This window comes from Protopterus annectens, chromosome 4.part0 (assembly GCF_019279795.1).
Source record: "Protopterus annectens isolate FY-2018-M chromosome 4.part0, PAN1.0, whole genome shotgun sequence".
In the NCBI taxonomy this organism is placed as follows: Eukaryota; Metazoa; Chordata; order Ceratodontiformes; family Protopteridae; genus Protopterus; species Protopterus annectens.
Window position 1 is genome coordinate 589,759,600 of NC_056733.1, and position 14,944 is coordinate 589,774,543.

A 14,944-nucleotide genomic window follows, 5' to 3' on the forward strand; every position below is an offset into this window, starting at 1 on the left:
AGAAGTGCCTGTGTGGTTGTATAAACTCTTATCTCAAAGTGTGTGTGTGTGTCAGCTACTTGGACAGGGACACGAAGCACTGGTTGGACAGAGAGGGTGCTGGAGATTTTAGCTTGCCCAGCTGGCTGAGATCTGGACCCTATAGCTGTGCCAGTGGGGAGTCTTATTTGGGACCTGGAGAGCAAGGGAGTGACCAGCCCCGGACTTACTGTGATCTCTGTGTGCTCTTAAGGGAAATTGCACTTTACTGTGTGTATTTGTTATCCTTTCCTCCTATATGAGACACCCCTCACTGGTGTTAGTGGTGAGGATTGAGGCTTTTTGATTGCTGGGCCAGGGCACGGGTGTCGCATATTGTTTGGCAGTGGTGGGATATCCACATCACATATTAATTGGTGGCAAATACTAATTGGCTTTTAGTGGTGTGGGTAGAGTGAATTCCTGTAGCTTGCCCAGCTGGCTGAGATCTGGACCCTATAGCTGTGCCAGTGGGGAGTCTTATTTGGGACCTGGAGAGCAAGGGAGTGACCAGCCCCGGACTTACTGTGATCTCTGTGTGCTCTTAAGGGAAATTGCACTTTACTGTGTGTATTTGTTATCCTTTCCTCCTATATGAGACACCCCTCACTGGTGTTAGTGGTGAGGATTGAGGCTTTTTGATTGCTGGGCCAGGGCACGGGTGTCGCATATTGTTTGGCAGTGGTGGGATATCCACATCACATATTAATTGGTGGCAAATACTAATTGGCTTTTAGTGGTGTGGGTAGAGTGAATTCCTGTAGCTTGTGTACAATGAGTTTTGAAGGTGTTTTGTACTCTAAATCAGCCATGCATTGAATACTCAGAGTTCAGATCACAATTGTTTTATTTCTTTTGTTAGCTTAGTTAGTCAGGATGAGCAGACAGCATGTCAGCAGAGGAGTATGGAAAGCTGACAAGGAGCCAGCTGGTGGAGATATGCCAGGCTAGGGGACTGGTGCATGGAAACCTGACTAAGGCAGACCTGATTGCAGCCTTGGTTACAGCTGCATCAGAAAATAGCAAGCAGGAGGACAATCAGACTGGCAGTGAAGATGTAATACCCTCAGAGAATGGACAGCTCAACCTTTCTGCAGAGGACTTAAAAATCCATCTGGAGCTAAAGAGACTTGAGTTGGAGGCCAGGCGTGTGGAAATAGAAGCAACTGAGAGACTGAGGTGTCTAGAGGATATGAGAAACTGCTATGCCTGGAAGCTGAGGAAAAGGAGAGGCAGAAGCAGCATGAGAAGGAGATGCTGACAGCCAGAGTCATGGAGGTAATGGGGAAGGGAGTAACTGGACCTCAGAAACACAACAGGTCAGTAAATTTCTTCCACAGTTTAAAGAGGGAGATCATTTTAATAGTTTCATTCATATGTTTGAGAGGATATGCAAACAGTATAGTGTTGACCAAAGGCTCTAGGTATGTTTCCTGACCTCCTTACTCCATGGTAAAGCTGTAACTATTTTGTCAGAAATGTCTGACGCATATTTTGATTATACTGTTGTCAAAAATCATTTGTTAGAATTGTTTAAGCTAACACCTGAAACATATAGGAATAAGTTTTGTGAGAATAGACACAAGGCAGATGAAAGTGTGTGTGAATATGTTGCTGAACTGAGCACTTATTTCCATAGTTGGGTGAGTGGATGTCAAGTCGCCACTTTTGAAGGGCTAACAGACCTTTTGGTGAGGGAACAAGCCCTTAGCACTTTGCCTGAGGATCTGGTTAACTGATAGACAATGTGCTACTTCAGATGAGTTGGGGAAGAAGGGAGACCTTTACATAGCAAGCAGGGCAGCCCTGGACAGGAAAGAGACCCCAGTACTGTTCATGGGTCTAAAGGAACACATAGTGAACAGCACAGTTTGCCTCAACTGAATCTGCCAGTAGCAGGGGAAGCCACTAGTCCAGGTACACATTCAGGAGCTAGGGTTAAATGTTTTGAATGCAACCAGTGGGGCCATGTGGCATACAGGTGTCCATGGAGGCAAGGTGGAGAGCAAAAGGTGAGGGGGACAGCAAGTGGGAAAGACAAAATGCCAATAGTAGGTTGTCTTGGGACAACAAGGGTACAAAACTACCACCAGAGGTTATATCCAATTGTAGTGAATGTCAAAGAGGCCATTGCCAAGAGAGACACAGCCTCTGATATAACCATTGTAAAGCCTGCAACGGTTACAGAGGGAGCACTACTTGCCTGGGCAGTCTACTCCAGTCAGGACTTTAGGAGGGATCCCATTCCAAATACCTTTGGCTAAGGTTCACCTTGACTGGGAGGGTGGAAAAGGAAGCCAGCAAGTAGGTGTTTTTGAGGATATACCTGCAGATGTCCTGATAGGGAATGATTTTGATAGCGCAGTACCCTGTGCTTGTGCAGTTACACGCAGTTAGACTTGGAGACAAGCAGATAAGTTTGGTAGCCTGGGGGAGACCCAGACTGCATACTTGCAGCCAGGACTGGTGAGGTGGTTAATTCAGGGAGTGAGCTATGCTGTAACAGTGAGACTGAAGGTGAGCCACAACTGCTTGTTGGGTACTGATGGTCACTTGGACAGAGTGACTGCAAAGGTAGAGGTTAGTAGTAGTACCTAGGCTGACAGTGAGGCACCATTGTCAGAGGATGTCAGATTTCCTGTGGAAGGGGAGCTGGGAAGGGTTACAAGGTGAGAGCTGAGGCAGGCTCAGCTCTCAGACCCTACATTGTAAGGCCTGAGGCAGGTAGCTAAGGAGGCACCTGATTCTGAAGGAAAGGGGGAATCTGTATACTGGGACAAAGGGTTATTATACAGAGAGTGGACCCCTGAGGGAGGGCTAGAAGGTGAGAGAGTACAGCAGTTGCTAGTGCCTAGAGCCTACCATCTGGCGCTTCTAGCCATAGCCCATGATATTCCCTTTGCAGGTCATATGGGCATAAAATGTACAAAGTGGCTTATTATGGAGAACTTCTATTGGCCTGGAATTTCCAGAGATGTAACGGTACTGTAGGACCAGTGAGCAGTGCCAAAAGGTAGGCAAGGCAGGAGACAAGGTGAGAGCCCCTTTGCTGCATTTGCCTGTGATTGAGGAGCCATTTCAGAGGGTAGCTATGGATATTGTGGGTCCTCTGAGTACCCAAGTTCCACAGGGAAAAAGTATATCCTAGTGGTAGTGGATTATGCTACACGATACCCTGAGGCAGTGGCTTTGTCCTCCATTGAGGCAGAGAAGGTGGCAAATGCTTTGTTAGATATTTTCAGCAGGGCAGGTTTCCCAAAAGAAATACTGACTGACAGAGGTGCCAATTTTATATCAGACCTGCTGGCTTGTCTTTTGAAGTCCTGTGGGGTGAAGCACACGAAGACCACCCTCAGATTAATGATCTTGTTGAGAGGTTAAACTCTACAATCAAGTCCATGCTACGGGCATTTACAGATCAGTTTAAGAGGGAGTGGGACAAATATTTGCCCCATCTGTTGTTTGCTTACAGAGGGGTTCCCCAGGAATCCACAGGTTTTTCACCCTTTGAGTTACTGTATGGGCATAGGGTGAGGGGATCCCTAGATTTAATTTGAGATGAGTGGGAAGGCAAGTGCGAGTCTCACAAGGATTCTGTTGTGGCATATGTCCTAAACCTCAGGACAAGGCTCAAGGGAACTCATGGGTTTGGCCCAGGAAAACCTGGCAGAAGCCCAACAACAGAAAAAGGTGTGGTATGTCAGGAATGCTCAAGCTAGAGAGTATGATGTGGGGCAGCAGGTAATGGTTCTCATTCCTGTCAGACACAACAAACTACAAGCAGCTTGGGAGGGACCCTACAAGGTGGTAAGAAAGGTAAGTGATGTTAACTACATGGTGGAACTGCTAGGCAGAAGGCAGGGGCACAAATTGTACCATGTTAACATGATGAAACCTTACCATGATAGGGAGTCCCTTGTGCTGAGCATTTGCAGTGGATTACAGGAGGAGTCTGTGAGGGAGATCTGGGGATTGATCTCAGTGAGGCTTGGGCTGACACCTCAGTGGAAAGGGTAGCAATGTCCCAGCAGCTGTCTCCTACCCTGGTTCAAGAAATCCAAGCAGTGTTACAAGAATTTGGGGACATGTTCACTGGGAAACCAGGTTGCACCCACCTGGGGCAGCACCAGGTGGATACAGGGCCCCAAAGGCCTATTAGGCAGGCCCCTTATAGAGTGCCTGAGAGAGTCAAACAGACTCTGAGGGAGGAGGTACAGGAGATGTTGGAACTAGGGGTGATTCAATAGTCCAACAGTCAATGGGCCTCCCCATTGGTGCTGTTGCCAAAGAAGGATGGCAGCACCAGGTTCTGTGTAGACTACAGGAAATTAAATAGTCACACAGAGTCAGATGCTTACCCCATGCCTAGGACAGATTAGGCCGTAGAGCAGCTGGGTGGGGCTAAGTATCTTACAACCATTGATCTTACCAAGAGTTACTGGTAGGTGCCCTTGACTCCCAGTGCTAGAGAGAAGTCAGCCTTTGTGACTCCTTTTGGCTTGTATGAGTTCACAAGGATGCCCTTTGGTATGAAGAATGCCCCAGTGACTTTCCAGAGGCTGGTAGATAATACCCTAGCAGGAGCAGGAGGGTTTGCCCTTGCTTACCTAGATGATATTGCCATCTACAGCCATTCCTGGCCAGAGCACCTTCAGCATGTCAGGGAGGTGCTGGGGAGACTACAGAGGGCAGGGTTGACTATTAAGCCGAGCAAATGTCAGGTGGGTATGGCAGAGGTCTCCTACCTAGGACATAGAGTGGGGAGTGGTAAGATAAGGCCAGAACCTGTCAAAGTGGAAGCCATTCAGACATGGCTGGCACCTGTTACTAAAAAGCAGGTGAGGGCATTTTTAGGGACAGCAGGGTACTGCAGAAAGTTCGTCCCCAGTTATAGTACCATAGCTGCTCCCCTCACAGACCTGACAAGGAAGAACAGGCCAGATAAGGTAGTGTGGACCCCAGCATGTGAGCAGGCATTCCAGAAGCTTAAAGAAGCTTTGGGAGGACCCCGTGTGTTAGCTAGTACAGATTACAGCAAAGAATATGTTGTGCAGGTGGATGCTTCAAACCATGGGGTGGGGGCTGTACTTAGCCAGATTTCTTCAGAGGGGAAGAGCACCCAGTGGTTTATCTCAGTCGTAGGCTCCAACCCATGGAGGAATGCTATGCAGCTGTAGAAAAGGAATGTCTAGCCATAGTGTGGGCATGGCAGAAGCTTCAGCCTTATATGTATGGAAGGAAATTCATTGTTATGACAGATCACAGCCCACTAACATGGTTAAACAGAGCCAGCCAGCAAAATGCCAAGATGCTAAGAAGAGTCTGGTGTTGTAAGCATATATGTCAGTGCAGCACCGCAGTGGGGTTAGTAATGCCAATGTAGATAGGCTCTCAAGACAAGGGACGGGGTAAGGCATACTCAGACAGACCTAACTCTCTCAAGCAGTGTTTCTCACGGGTCACTTGAAAAATGAGTTCTCCGGGGGGGGGGGGGGGGGATGTGAAGGCTGCCAGCCTAGCCAGATATAATTATCTATAAAAATTTTATCATTTGTAAATATTAATGTGAACCACAGGCTTGTTATCTTAAATAGGAAAAAAATGCTGTTAGATGTGGAACTGCAAAAAAATGTAACAACAGTGCTCCCTGCTGACCATGTAAAACATATTGTGACCCTTTGGTCTAAAGTCAGCTCCGGCCTGTCTAGATGAAGACATTCTTTCTATTGTTTTAACCAAGAGTTAAATTGCTAGATTTAAACATGCAAATGTATTTTATCACTCTGCTACCTGACCAGCTGCAGGGTAACAAAAGGGGATGTTAAGAATGTAAATGTAGTTTCTGTTAGCCTGGGAACCCAGGGAAATGTGTGTAATGGGAACCAAGAATGTGATTTTGAAAACAGAGAGAATCAGAGGGCATTAAGCATTTTTGTCTTGACCATCCAATTCATCAGTACTCTGCCTGTGTTTTATATGTAAGTTATGTTACACTTGTGTTTTCTCTTAGAAATAGCTGGAAACTAGAAAGATTGGACTGTGTTTTTCTGTGATGTCAGAACTGTACTACTGAATTATTTTAAGTATTTCTCTATGATCTCTGAACTATTGACTAGCACTGTGTAGTAAGAAGTATTGTTTTGTGTTTTATTTATTATTAAATATTTTAAAACCTTTCAACTGTGGCTGTTTTGTGTAGAGATAATTTAAGCTCTTAAGAATGCTTGCATGCCTTTGGTAAGATTGTACAAAGCCACTCCTATAGCTTTAGCCCTGGGCGATACTACCAATTGGATAATAATAATGTGCAGTAATAATTGAACACCCTTTTAAGGGCCTTTGAGTAGCTGATAAACATTAGCTGGGTGGTGGCAGTGATTACTTCTGTATAGTCTGGGTAAAAGGGGCACAGCTGGAGAACCTATGCCAGCCTTCCCCAAAAGTGTCTTGTGTGGGTGTATAAACTCTTATCTCAAAGTGTGTGTGTGTCAGTTACTTGGACAGGGACATGAAGCACTGGTTGGATAGAGAGGGTGCTGGAGATTTTAGCTTGCCCAGCTGGCTGAGATCTGGACCCTGTAGCTGTGCCAGTGGGGAGTCTTATTTGGTGACCTGGAGATCAAGGGAGTGACCAGGCCTGGACTGGCTGTGATCTCTGTGTGCTGTTAAGGGAAATTGCACTTTACTGTGTGTATTTGTTATCCTTTCATCCTATATAAGACACCCCTCACTGGTGTTAGTGGTGAGGATTGAGGCTCCTTGACTGCTGGGCCAGGGCATGGCCATCACAGAGGCCAATATGCATCTCAATGTCATGGAAATGGGACCTGTACTCTTAGCATTGTAGGCCTTCCAAGACTGTCTCTCTTTCTGGACAATTGCGATTCAGATGGACAACATAACATGTCAGTAGTTTGGTACATCAACAAGCAAGAAGGAGCCAGGTCTTACCGCTTGTGTCGAGAAGCCCTCAGAGTGTGGCAATGGATGATCTCTTCCAACTGCTTTCTTATAGCAACACACATTTTGGGCAAGTCCAGTGTGATAGCAGACAAATCAAGCAAGTCCATTCTACTATCTCATGAGTCATCTCTCAACATGAAAGTGACAGAAATGATTTTCTATAAATGGGGTCAGCCTTGCTGCAATGTTTTTGCTTCTCCCCTAAACAAATACAGCAGCTTCTTTGCTCTGATCCCCCACTAGGAAAATCACAGAGGGATGCTCTACTCCACGGTTGGCCACCCCCCCCGGTCTTTTCTATGCCTACCTCTCAACTTTTCTACTTCCCAAATTACTGCAGAAAGCTGCCTGGTTGAACAGCAAAGTTATCCTCATTGCACCTTACTAGCCTCAACAGATTTGCTTCCCCTTCCTTTGGCCTCATCTACTTTAACCACCTTGGATTCTGAATCCGATTCTAGACCAACTGTCTCACCCAACATGAATGACTCATCCTGATATCTCAAACCTCAAGCTAACAGCATAGTTTCTCCAATTTCTTTAACAGTCAGACAACAGATGCTTTCTCCCCATCTATTATATACTTTTATCTTCCCATAAGGCTTCTACAAGAAAACTTTACAGAAGTAAATGGAACAGGTTTGTGTTTTTGGGCACATTGGAAACACATTGATCCCTTCTCAATGTGTTCTTGAATTTTTGGCAACAATTTTTAATGAGGGAGCTATCTCCTCAACAATTACAGTTCAGTTAGCAGCAATCTCTAACTTTTATACTGGATTTCAGAATTCTTCCTTGGCTTCATCTAAGCTTTGTAAGGCTTTTTTGAGATGCACTCTCCTGCTGAGGCCTCCTTTTAATGACCTTACTCCACCATGGGATTTAAATGTGGTACTGTATACCTTAATTCATCCCCTTTTGAACCAGCAGAAAAATGTGATCTTAAATTCCTGTCAAGGAAAACTATTTTTCTATTAGCCATTACCTCTGTTAGAAGAATTTCAGAACTCCAAGCATTGTCCTCTGTACCTCCCTACATGATTTTACATAGAGCTAGAGTAACATTACGTATTTCCTTCCTTCCTAAGGTGGTGTCAGAATCCAGTATCAGCCAGTCCTTTAATCTGCCAGTTTTCTTTTCTAAATTTGCAAGCAAAGTTGAATATATGTAGCATTTATTGGATGTCCACAATTAAATTTTTACTTACATAGAGCAAAAGAAATTATGAAGACAGATCAATTATTTGTCTCCTTTGCAGATTGTAAATTGGGCAAATCAGTTACAAAAGTAACGATAGCCAGATGGCTGATGGATCACATATCATTTGTCTACAGCACATTTAGTCTAGCATTACTAAAACCTTTAACATCCTATTCAACTAAGTCCATGGCAACTTCTTCAGTGTTTCCCTCTAGGGATTCCATGGATGACATATATCCATCTGCAGCTTGGGCCAATCCTCAAACCTTTATTACTCATTACAAACTGGATCTAGTCTTAAGGAGAAGAGTAGCCTTTGGCTCAACTGTACTTAGGAATATCCTTCCTTAGAGTCCACCTGGGACTGAAGAAAGAGTCTTGGGGATTTGAAAGCTTTGTTGTTTTATATGAAAATGACTTATAAGAGATCGGTGGGCCTTTGTTTTCTTGACCGTGCATTTTCATTCTTCCTCAACTTCCCACTTATCAACCCCCAACCTTTTTCACAGTTGATTTCTAGAAGAATGAAAGTTTATAAGGACACCACTGTCCCTCATTTTGAGCTTTAGGTATGGTTTCTTCTGTCAGGAATATTATATTATTACTTCCTATTTTCGGTAAACCAGCAAGCAAGATCTGGGATATGTTAGGAGGTGGTGCATTATGGGTAAGAGAGGAGCTTGAGAGCTTTTTGGTGGCCATGAGCTAAAGTAATGGCCGAGTCGGATCTGAGGATCAGATCCGAACCCAACAGTTGAGGAAGAATAAAAATGGACAACACAGATGGAACATTATGGTAAGTACATAACTTTTTTGTCAAGTTGTTTTCTGGTAGCCAAGCCTATTCCATGGTGACTAGTTCATCATTGGGCAATCTCAGTCATTGTCTAGTGATGTCCCACAAGTAGATCCTCATTCCCTCAATGGCTTGGAAGTAGTTCTGGATGTGGAGCAGAACATAAGACCTAGTTAATTTCTCCAACCAACTTAAAGTGTAGTACTTTTTCCTAATTCCTCCACTGAGGGGGATGCTTCAGGATGCTGTGGTCCAGAAAGCCCCCCCCCCCCAGAGTCCTTTATGTTTATTTCCAATATTTCCTCTGATTACAAAGTTCATTCAGATGGCCAAGCTGCACAAACCAAAAGTCACTCATAGCTTCTTATTTATCCTTGCAGATTTTGTTCCTGCTGCATTTGTTTCAATTACTTGAATAAGCCAATATGAGTGAATCCCATGTAGATGCTGCTGACCCAACCACTAGGCAGGTTTAATCTAGACTTGTAAAGATTCACTTGGTTATTAGTGTGGCTTCTTCCTTTTTAAGTAGTAGCCAGTGACACCACTTTTTCCTCACACATGGTTCAGATTTATTCATCCTTCCAAGACTCCAACAATTGTAGGATTGAGAAGGACTAATGGACACAGTCTTCATTTGGGCTTCATCAAGGGGCTAGACCTCTTCTCAGCTCCTGTGTTATATCCATACTGTTATTATCTTGCTCAGATATTTGATTGAGGAATAAGTTACTCCAGGTGGCCAAGATGGTGAGCAGTTAAAAGCACTGTTTTTTTTTAGTTTTGCTTCATTTTAACATCTCTGACAGGACTTTTACTAAAAAACTCAAATAGTCTGTTTCAAAACATTATGAATTATAGTTGAACATCTGCTGAAAGATTTACTACAAAAAGTAAGTTTGAAACTCTTTTAGTTGCTTTTTTCTGTAAAGAAAACTCTAAAGAACTGATTGTCTCAGATTGAGCAACTCTACGCCCAGTGTACAGAACAGTGCTCTGAAACATGACATACTGGCTATACTAAGTAACATCAGTGAGTTATCTGGATATAGGCAACCTCCAAACTCTTGACCCAACCCAGTTTGGCTTTGTTAATGGCACTAAACCTGGTAGACTTCTTTAAGAATGTCATGAAAGCCTGGATGAGGGCAAGGCAGTACATATCATCTATCTTGACTGAGAAAGTCTTCTAGCTGGAGATTAACCAATGCATCACTAGATGGGTAGCAAACTGGCTCACCAACAGAATATATACTGTCAAATTCCACCTCCACCAGTAAACCAGTTACCAGTGGTGTACCACAGGGATCTGTGCTGGGCCATCTACTATTTGGAATATGCTTCTCAGATGTTCAGGCAAAAGTAGATGGCCTGTGCCTTACTGAGTTTGCAGATGACTGCAAATCAGGTGCAATCATTGAGTCCCCCGATGATGTTAACATATTACAAAAGGGGCTAATGCACACTAATGATTGGTGCCAGAGTCACAGTCTAAAAGTAAACACAAAAAAGTGCATCATTATCCCCTTTGGCAAAGAAGTCATTATACAGTAGATAGCACCCCCTAAGCTCAAGCACAGTGTTGAGAGACTTGGGAACACAGGTTGAGAGCAATTTAAACTTTGATCACCATGTCTCCACAGTGGTAAGGAAAGCCTTCTATGCTGCAGATTTTGTAAATAAGGGCAATGCATCCAAGACTAAGGATATTATAACTCCTGTATACTCGACCCTCATTAGACCACTAATTGAGTACAGTGCTCCCTTTTGCATTTACCTCACCAGACACCTGCAACAACTGGAAAGACCACAGAGGTTTCTAACCAAGAAAATTGAGGGTCTCCAAAACATGACATATACTGAAAGACTGAAGGCCGTGTCTCTGTACTCTGTATCCTACAGGCTGCTGAGAGGCAACCTGTGCCTGGCCTACAAAGCAATCTCTGATCCTGCCCTAATGGAAATGCTGCATGTCCGCAAATGAAATGGGACAAGAGTCAGTAACTCCAGGGATCTCAATCCAGCCTGTGATATAAACAGAACATGTTGGAGAGACAGATATGTCTCCCAGAGATTGCCGCTCCTCTGGAATAAACTCACATTTCATGTGAAGCAGAGCTCCTCAATGACCCTATTTAAGTGTGACCTTGACAATTGGATGGGACACTGCAAATTCACTCTGGGAGTGGCACCTATGTCCCTTATGGACAGGGGCAGTTGGTGCTAATCATTGATTCACTCTGCTAACAATAACCATCTAACCATGGTCAGCTAGGGAACAAGGGTATTGCATGGCTAGGCTTGTTAAGGCCCTAGGGCTGTTAGCCTAGTAACCTTATATGTACCTATAAACCTATAATCTGCAAAGATATATAAATTGCAAAGCAAATTGGACAATGTTAAAGAGGAATGTAAAAAACAAGTTGAAGTGCTGAACAGATCTCTTAAACAGCAATCATCACAAATCTCGAGTACAGAAGAGTCTAATTTTGATGGACAATCACTTGAAAATGAGAATAACACTGAATTTTTTCTGAAACAAAGCAACTTATTCAGGGATAAAACAGAGGACTTAGAGAGAACAGATCTAGAAGGAACAACATCAAGATTTACAGGATTCCTGAAAAAGAAGAGGGAGACAGTATGATTCAATTCCTTAATCCCTGGCTGCCTAAAACTTTGAAGTTGTCTGAAGGTTTTTTCTTTGTCATCAAAATGGCACATATTTCACTTTCTAACTCATCTTAAAAAAAAAACCCACCTCCACCAAGGTCTTAATTGTAAGATTTTTCTCAAGTCAAGATAAGGATTTAGTCTTAAAAGCTGCACAGACTAATTATCCAGTTAAAATTAAAGGAAATACTATTCTACATTAGTGATGTCCAGGAGAAAATCATGTGTGCCACTTGTTGAAAGTTTAAAGCAAAACAATATTAAAGCACAAATCTAGTTTCCAGGAAAAATAAGGATTCACCTTCCAGAAGGAAAGAAGATTTTTAACAGCTCGGAAATTGCAATGGACTTTGTACAGAAAAATAAAATCCTAGAAAAAAAAAACAGAAGAAATGGACTGGAATCTATCAACTTCTTTGAAGAGAAATGCAACAAAAGATGGTTGGTAAAAGACAAAAAGAGTAAAAAACTGAAGGACAAATGAAAATCAATGTATTTTATGATTATTAATTAATTTAAATAAGCTATTGAATACTTATGAGCAGGTGCTGCACATTACTTTTTACAAGGTAAATCATTTACTTTTTTCTTTACCTACTTCAAATAGTTACTAGTTCACTTTTTAAAATGTTAGTTTGATTCTTTTAGCAATATATGAAATTAAAGCCACTTATTTTCATTTCAATTTTAAAAGGTTAAACTATCTTATTAAAAGTTAATTATTATTAAGATGAAACTTAAGTGGCACGTTTTCTGAGATCTAGTTGAGTAATGTATTATTAAATATAATACAAGATGCAACAAATGACACCAAAGAGTCATGTTAAGTTATATTATCGGTTCTTAAAAAATGGTCCAGTAGTGTGCTACTGATAGTAGCACCTAGGAAAGACATGCTGTGTTAGAACAAAGTATAGAAAATATAGTTATTTTCATATATAAAAGTTATTATTGCAATGATATCAAATAATTAGAGTAACACTCACACTTTTACAATTTAAACCTGGACCACACATAACTATCATTCTTTTAATGCAAGTTTATATGCTATGTCTCCTTTAAAAAATTACAGTCTGCTTTATATTAAAGATGTCATAGCAATAGTGCTTGCTGAATCATTAAATGTTATTCTTTGTATTCGGTGGCTTTTTATGGTTGGGATACTTTAAGATTTTCTTTTGTTGTTTGTTTAGTGGTTTGGAGTGGTTTGAGGGATTGATGTGTGTGTGGATGTGGCTTTACTTGTGAATGTTTTTGTGTGAACTGCAACTGATAGACTGTTCATTTTCAAGCCCTTATCATGAAAACCAGGTTGGAACAACTTAGAGTCATGAGCAGTTTTGTGATGCTGCGGTAGTTCTAAAAATTCTAAGAACTGTCCAGGTTACTTCTTCCTGTCTAAAAGTAAATAATCATAATATTTTGAATCATATATGAAGATGCCAAAGAATACAAGTTAGATAATAAGCAAAAGATAGTGATTTGCGTTCTAAACCGCTGTCAGTTTTTATATAGTTCTGAATGCTTACTACTGATAGTATACTTGACTTGGGGTCTATATCACTTCGATGAAACGGCTGAAGTTCGAACACCATATGTTTGAACTTCTAACCTCAAAGTGCAAAAACATTGAAGTCTTAGAACAATGATTATTTTCCCAGGGAAAAAAAATCACTGTTCCAAGAAACACACACACAAGTACACCAAAAAAACAGCAATCCACACACATACACTTAAAATCCTACATCTAACCAAACACTAAACTGTACATACACTACTATCTAACCACTTACCTTGACCCAAACCCTAACCCTAAGGTCTGTCACTATTGCACAGTCACCTGACTCACGCCCTAACCCTAAAGTATGTCACTATCGCACACCCACCTCACCCATGCCCTAACCCTAACTCACCTATCCCATCCTAACCCTAAAGTCTGTCACTATTGCACATCCACCTCACCCGTGCCCTAACCCTAACTCACCTAACCCGTGCCCTAACCCTAACGTCCGCACAATCATACACTTACCTGAACCCGACCTGTAACTTTCCACCACAGTGCTGAATATAGCGAAGCCATAGAAATGGCCCACAAAATTCTTTCCCTGGGAAAGAATTCGGTGTTCCGCGGCTTCGCGATAATCAGTTTTCAAACTTCACAGTTCGAACATATGGTGTTCGAACTGCTGAAGTTTCGACGAACTGATAGGAACCCTTGACACGCAACAGCACCCAGGAAAGTTTGTACTATGCTATAAACAAAGTATAACAAATATAGTTTCTTACATATATAAAAGCTATTATTGGAATGTTATCAAATAATTAAGAGTAACATTCACACTTTTATAAGTTAAACCTGGATCGCACATAACTCTTATTCCTTTAATGCAAGTTTATTTACTATGTCTCCATAAAAATGACAATCTACTTAAATTAAACATCTCATACAAATAGTGCTTACTGAATTAATAAATGTTATTTATTTCAATACAGTACCTTTTTAGTGGTCAACATACTTTGAAATGTTTTTGTTATTTTTTAGTAATTTGGAAGGGTTTAAGGGATTGATGTATAAATGGCTTGGATTCACTCATGAATATTTTTGTGTTAATTGTAGTTGATACACTGTTCTTTTGCAAGCCCTTGTCATGAGGACCAGCTTGAAGCAGCTTAGTTAGAATCATGAGCACTTTTGTGATGCTGTGGATGTTCTAAAATTCTAAGAACTGTCCAGGTTACTTCTTCCTGTCTAAAAGTAAATAATCATAATATTTTGAATCACATGTTAAGATGTCAGTGAATACAAGTTAGGCAATAAGCAAAAGACAGTGAATTGCATTCTAAACCACTGTCAGTTATTAAATAGTGCTTGCAGTATACCAAAAGGACAGTTTATATACTAGCCTATATAATGACACTTCTGATAAAAAAATTAGGATTGTGTTTCCGTTATTGTCTCTTTTTAATGATTACAACACTTAATATATCAAAACAAATTACTGTAGTAAGTTTGAATCTTAAAAGGGAAGATTTTTCAGATATTTGTTCAGATAGTATTAGACATAACATTTAAGGAAAAAATAGGACTGATTCTAACAGTAGTACTAGATTAAAGAGTATCAAATATATAAGGGTAAATATACATGTTCTATTATATGACACTCTGCACTAGGATTATAGCTAAAATATAAAACATAGGGATATAGTAATAGTATAAGATATAGCATACAAACAGAAATAGAGATCAGAACAAGTAAATATGTATATAGATAAAGAATATAAATATGTCTACA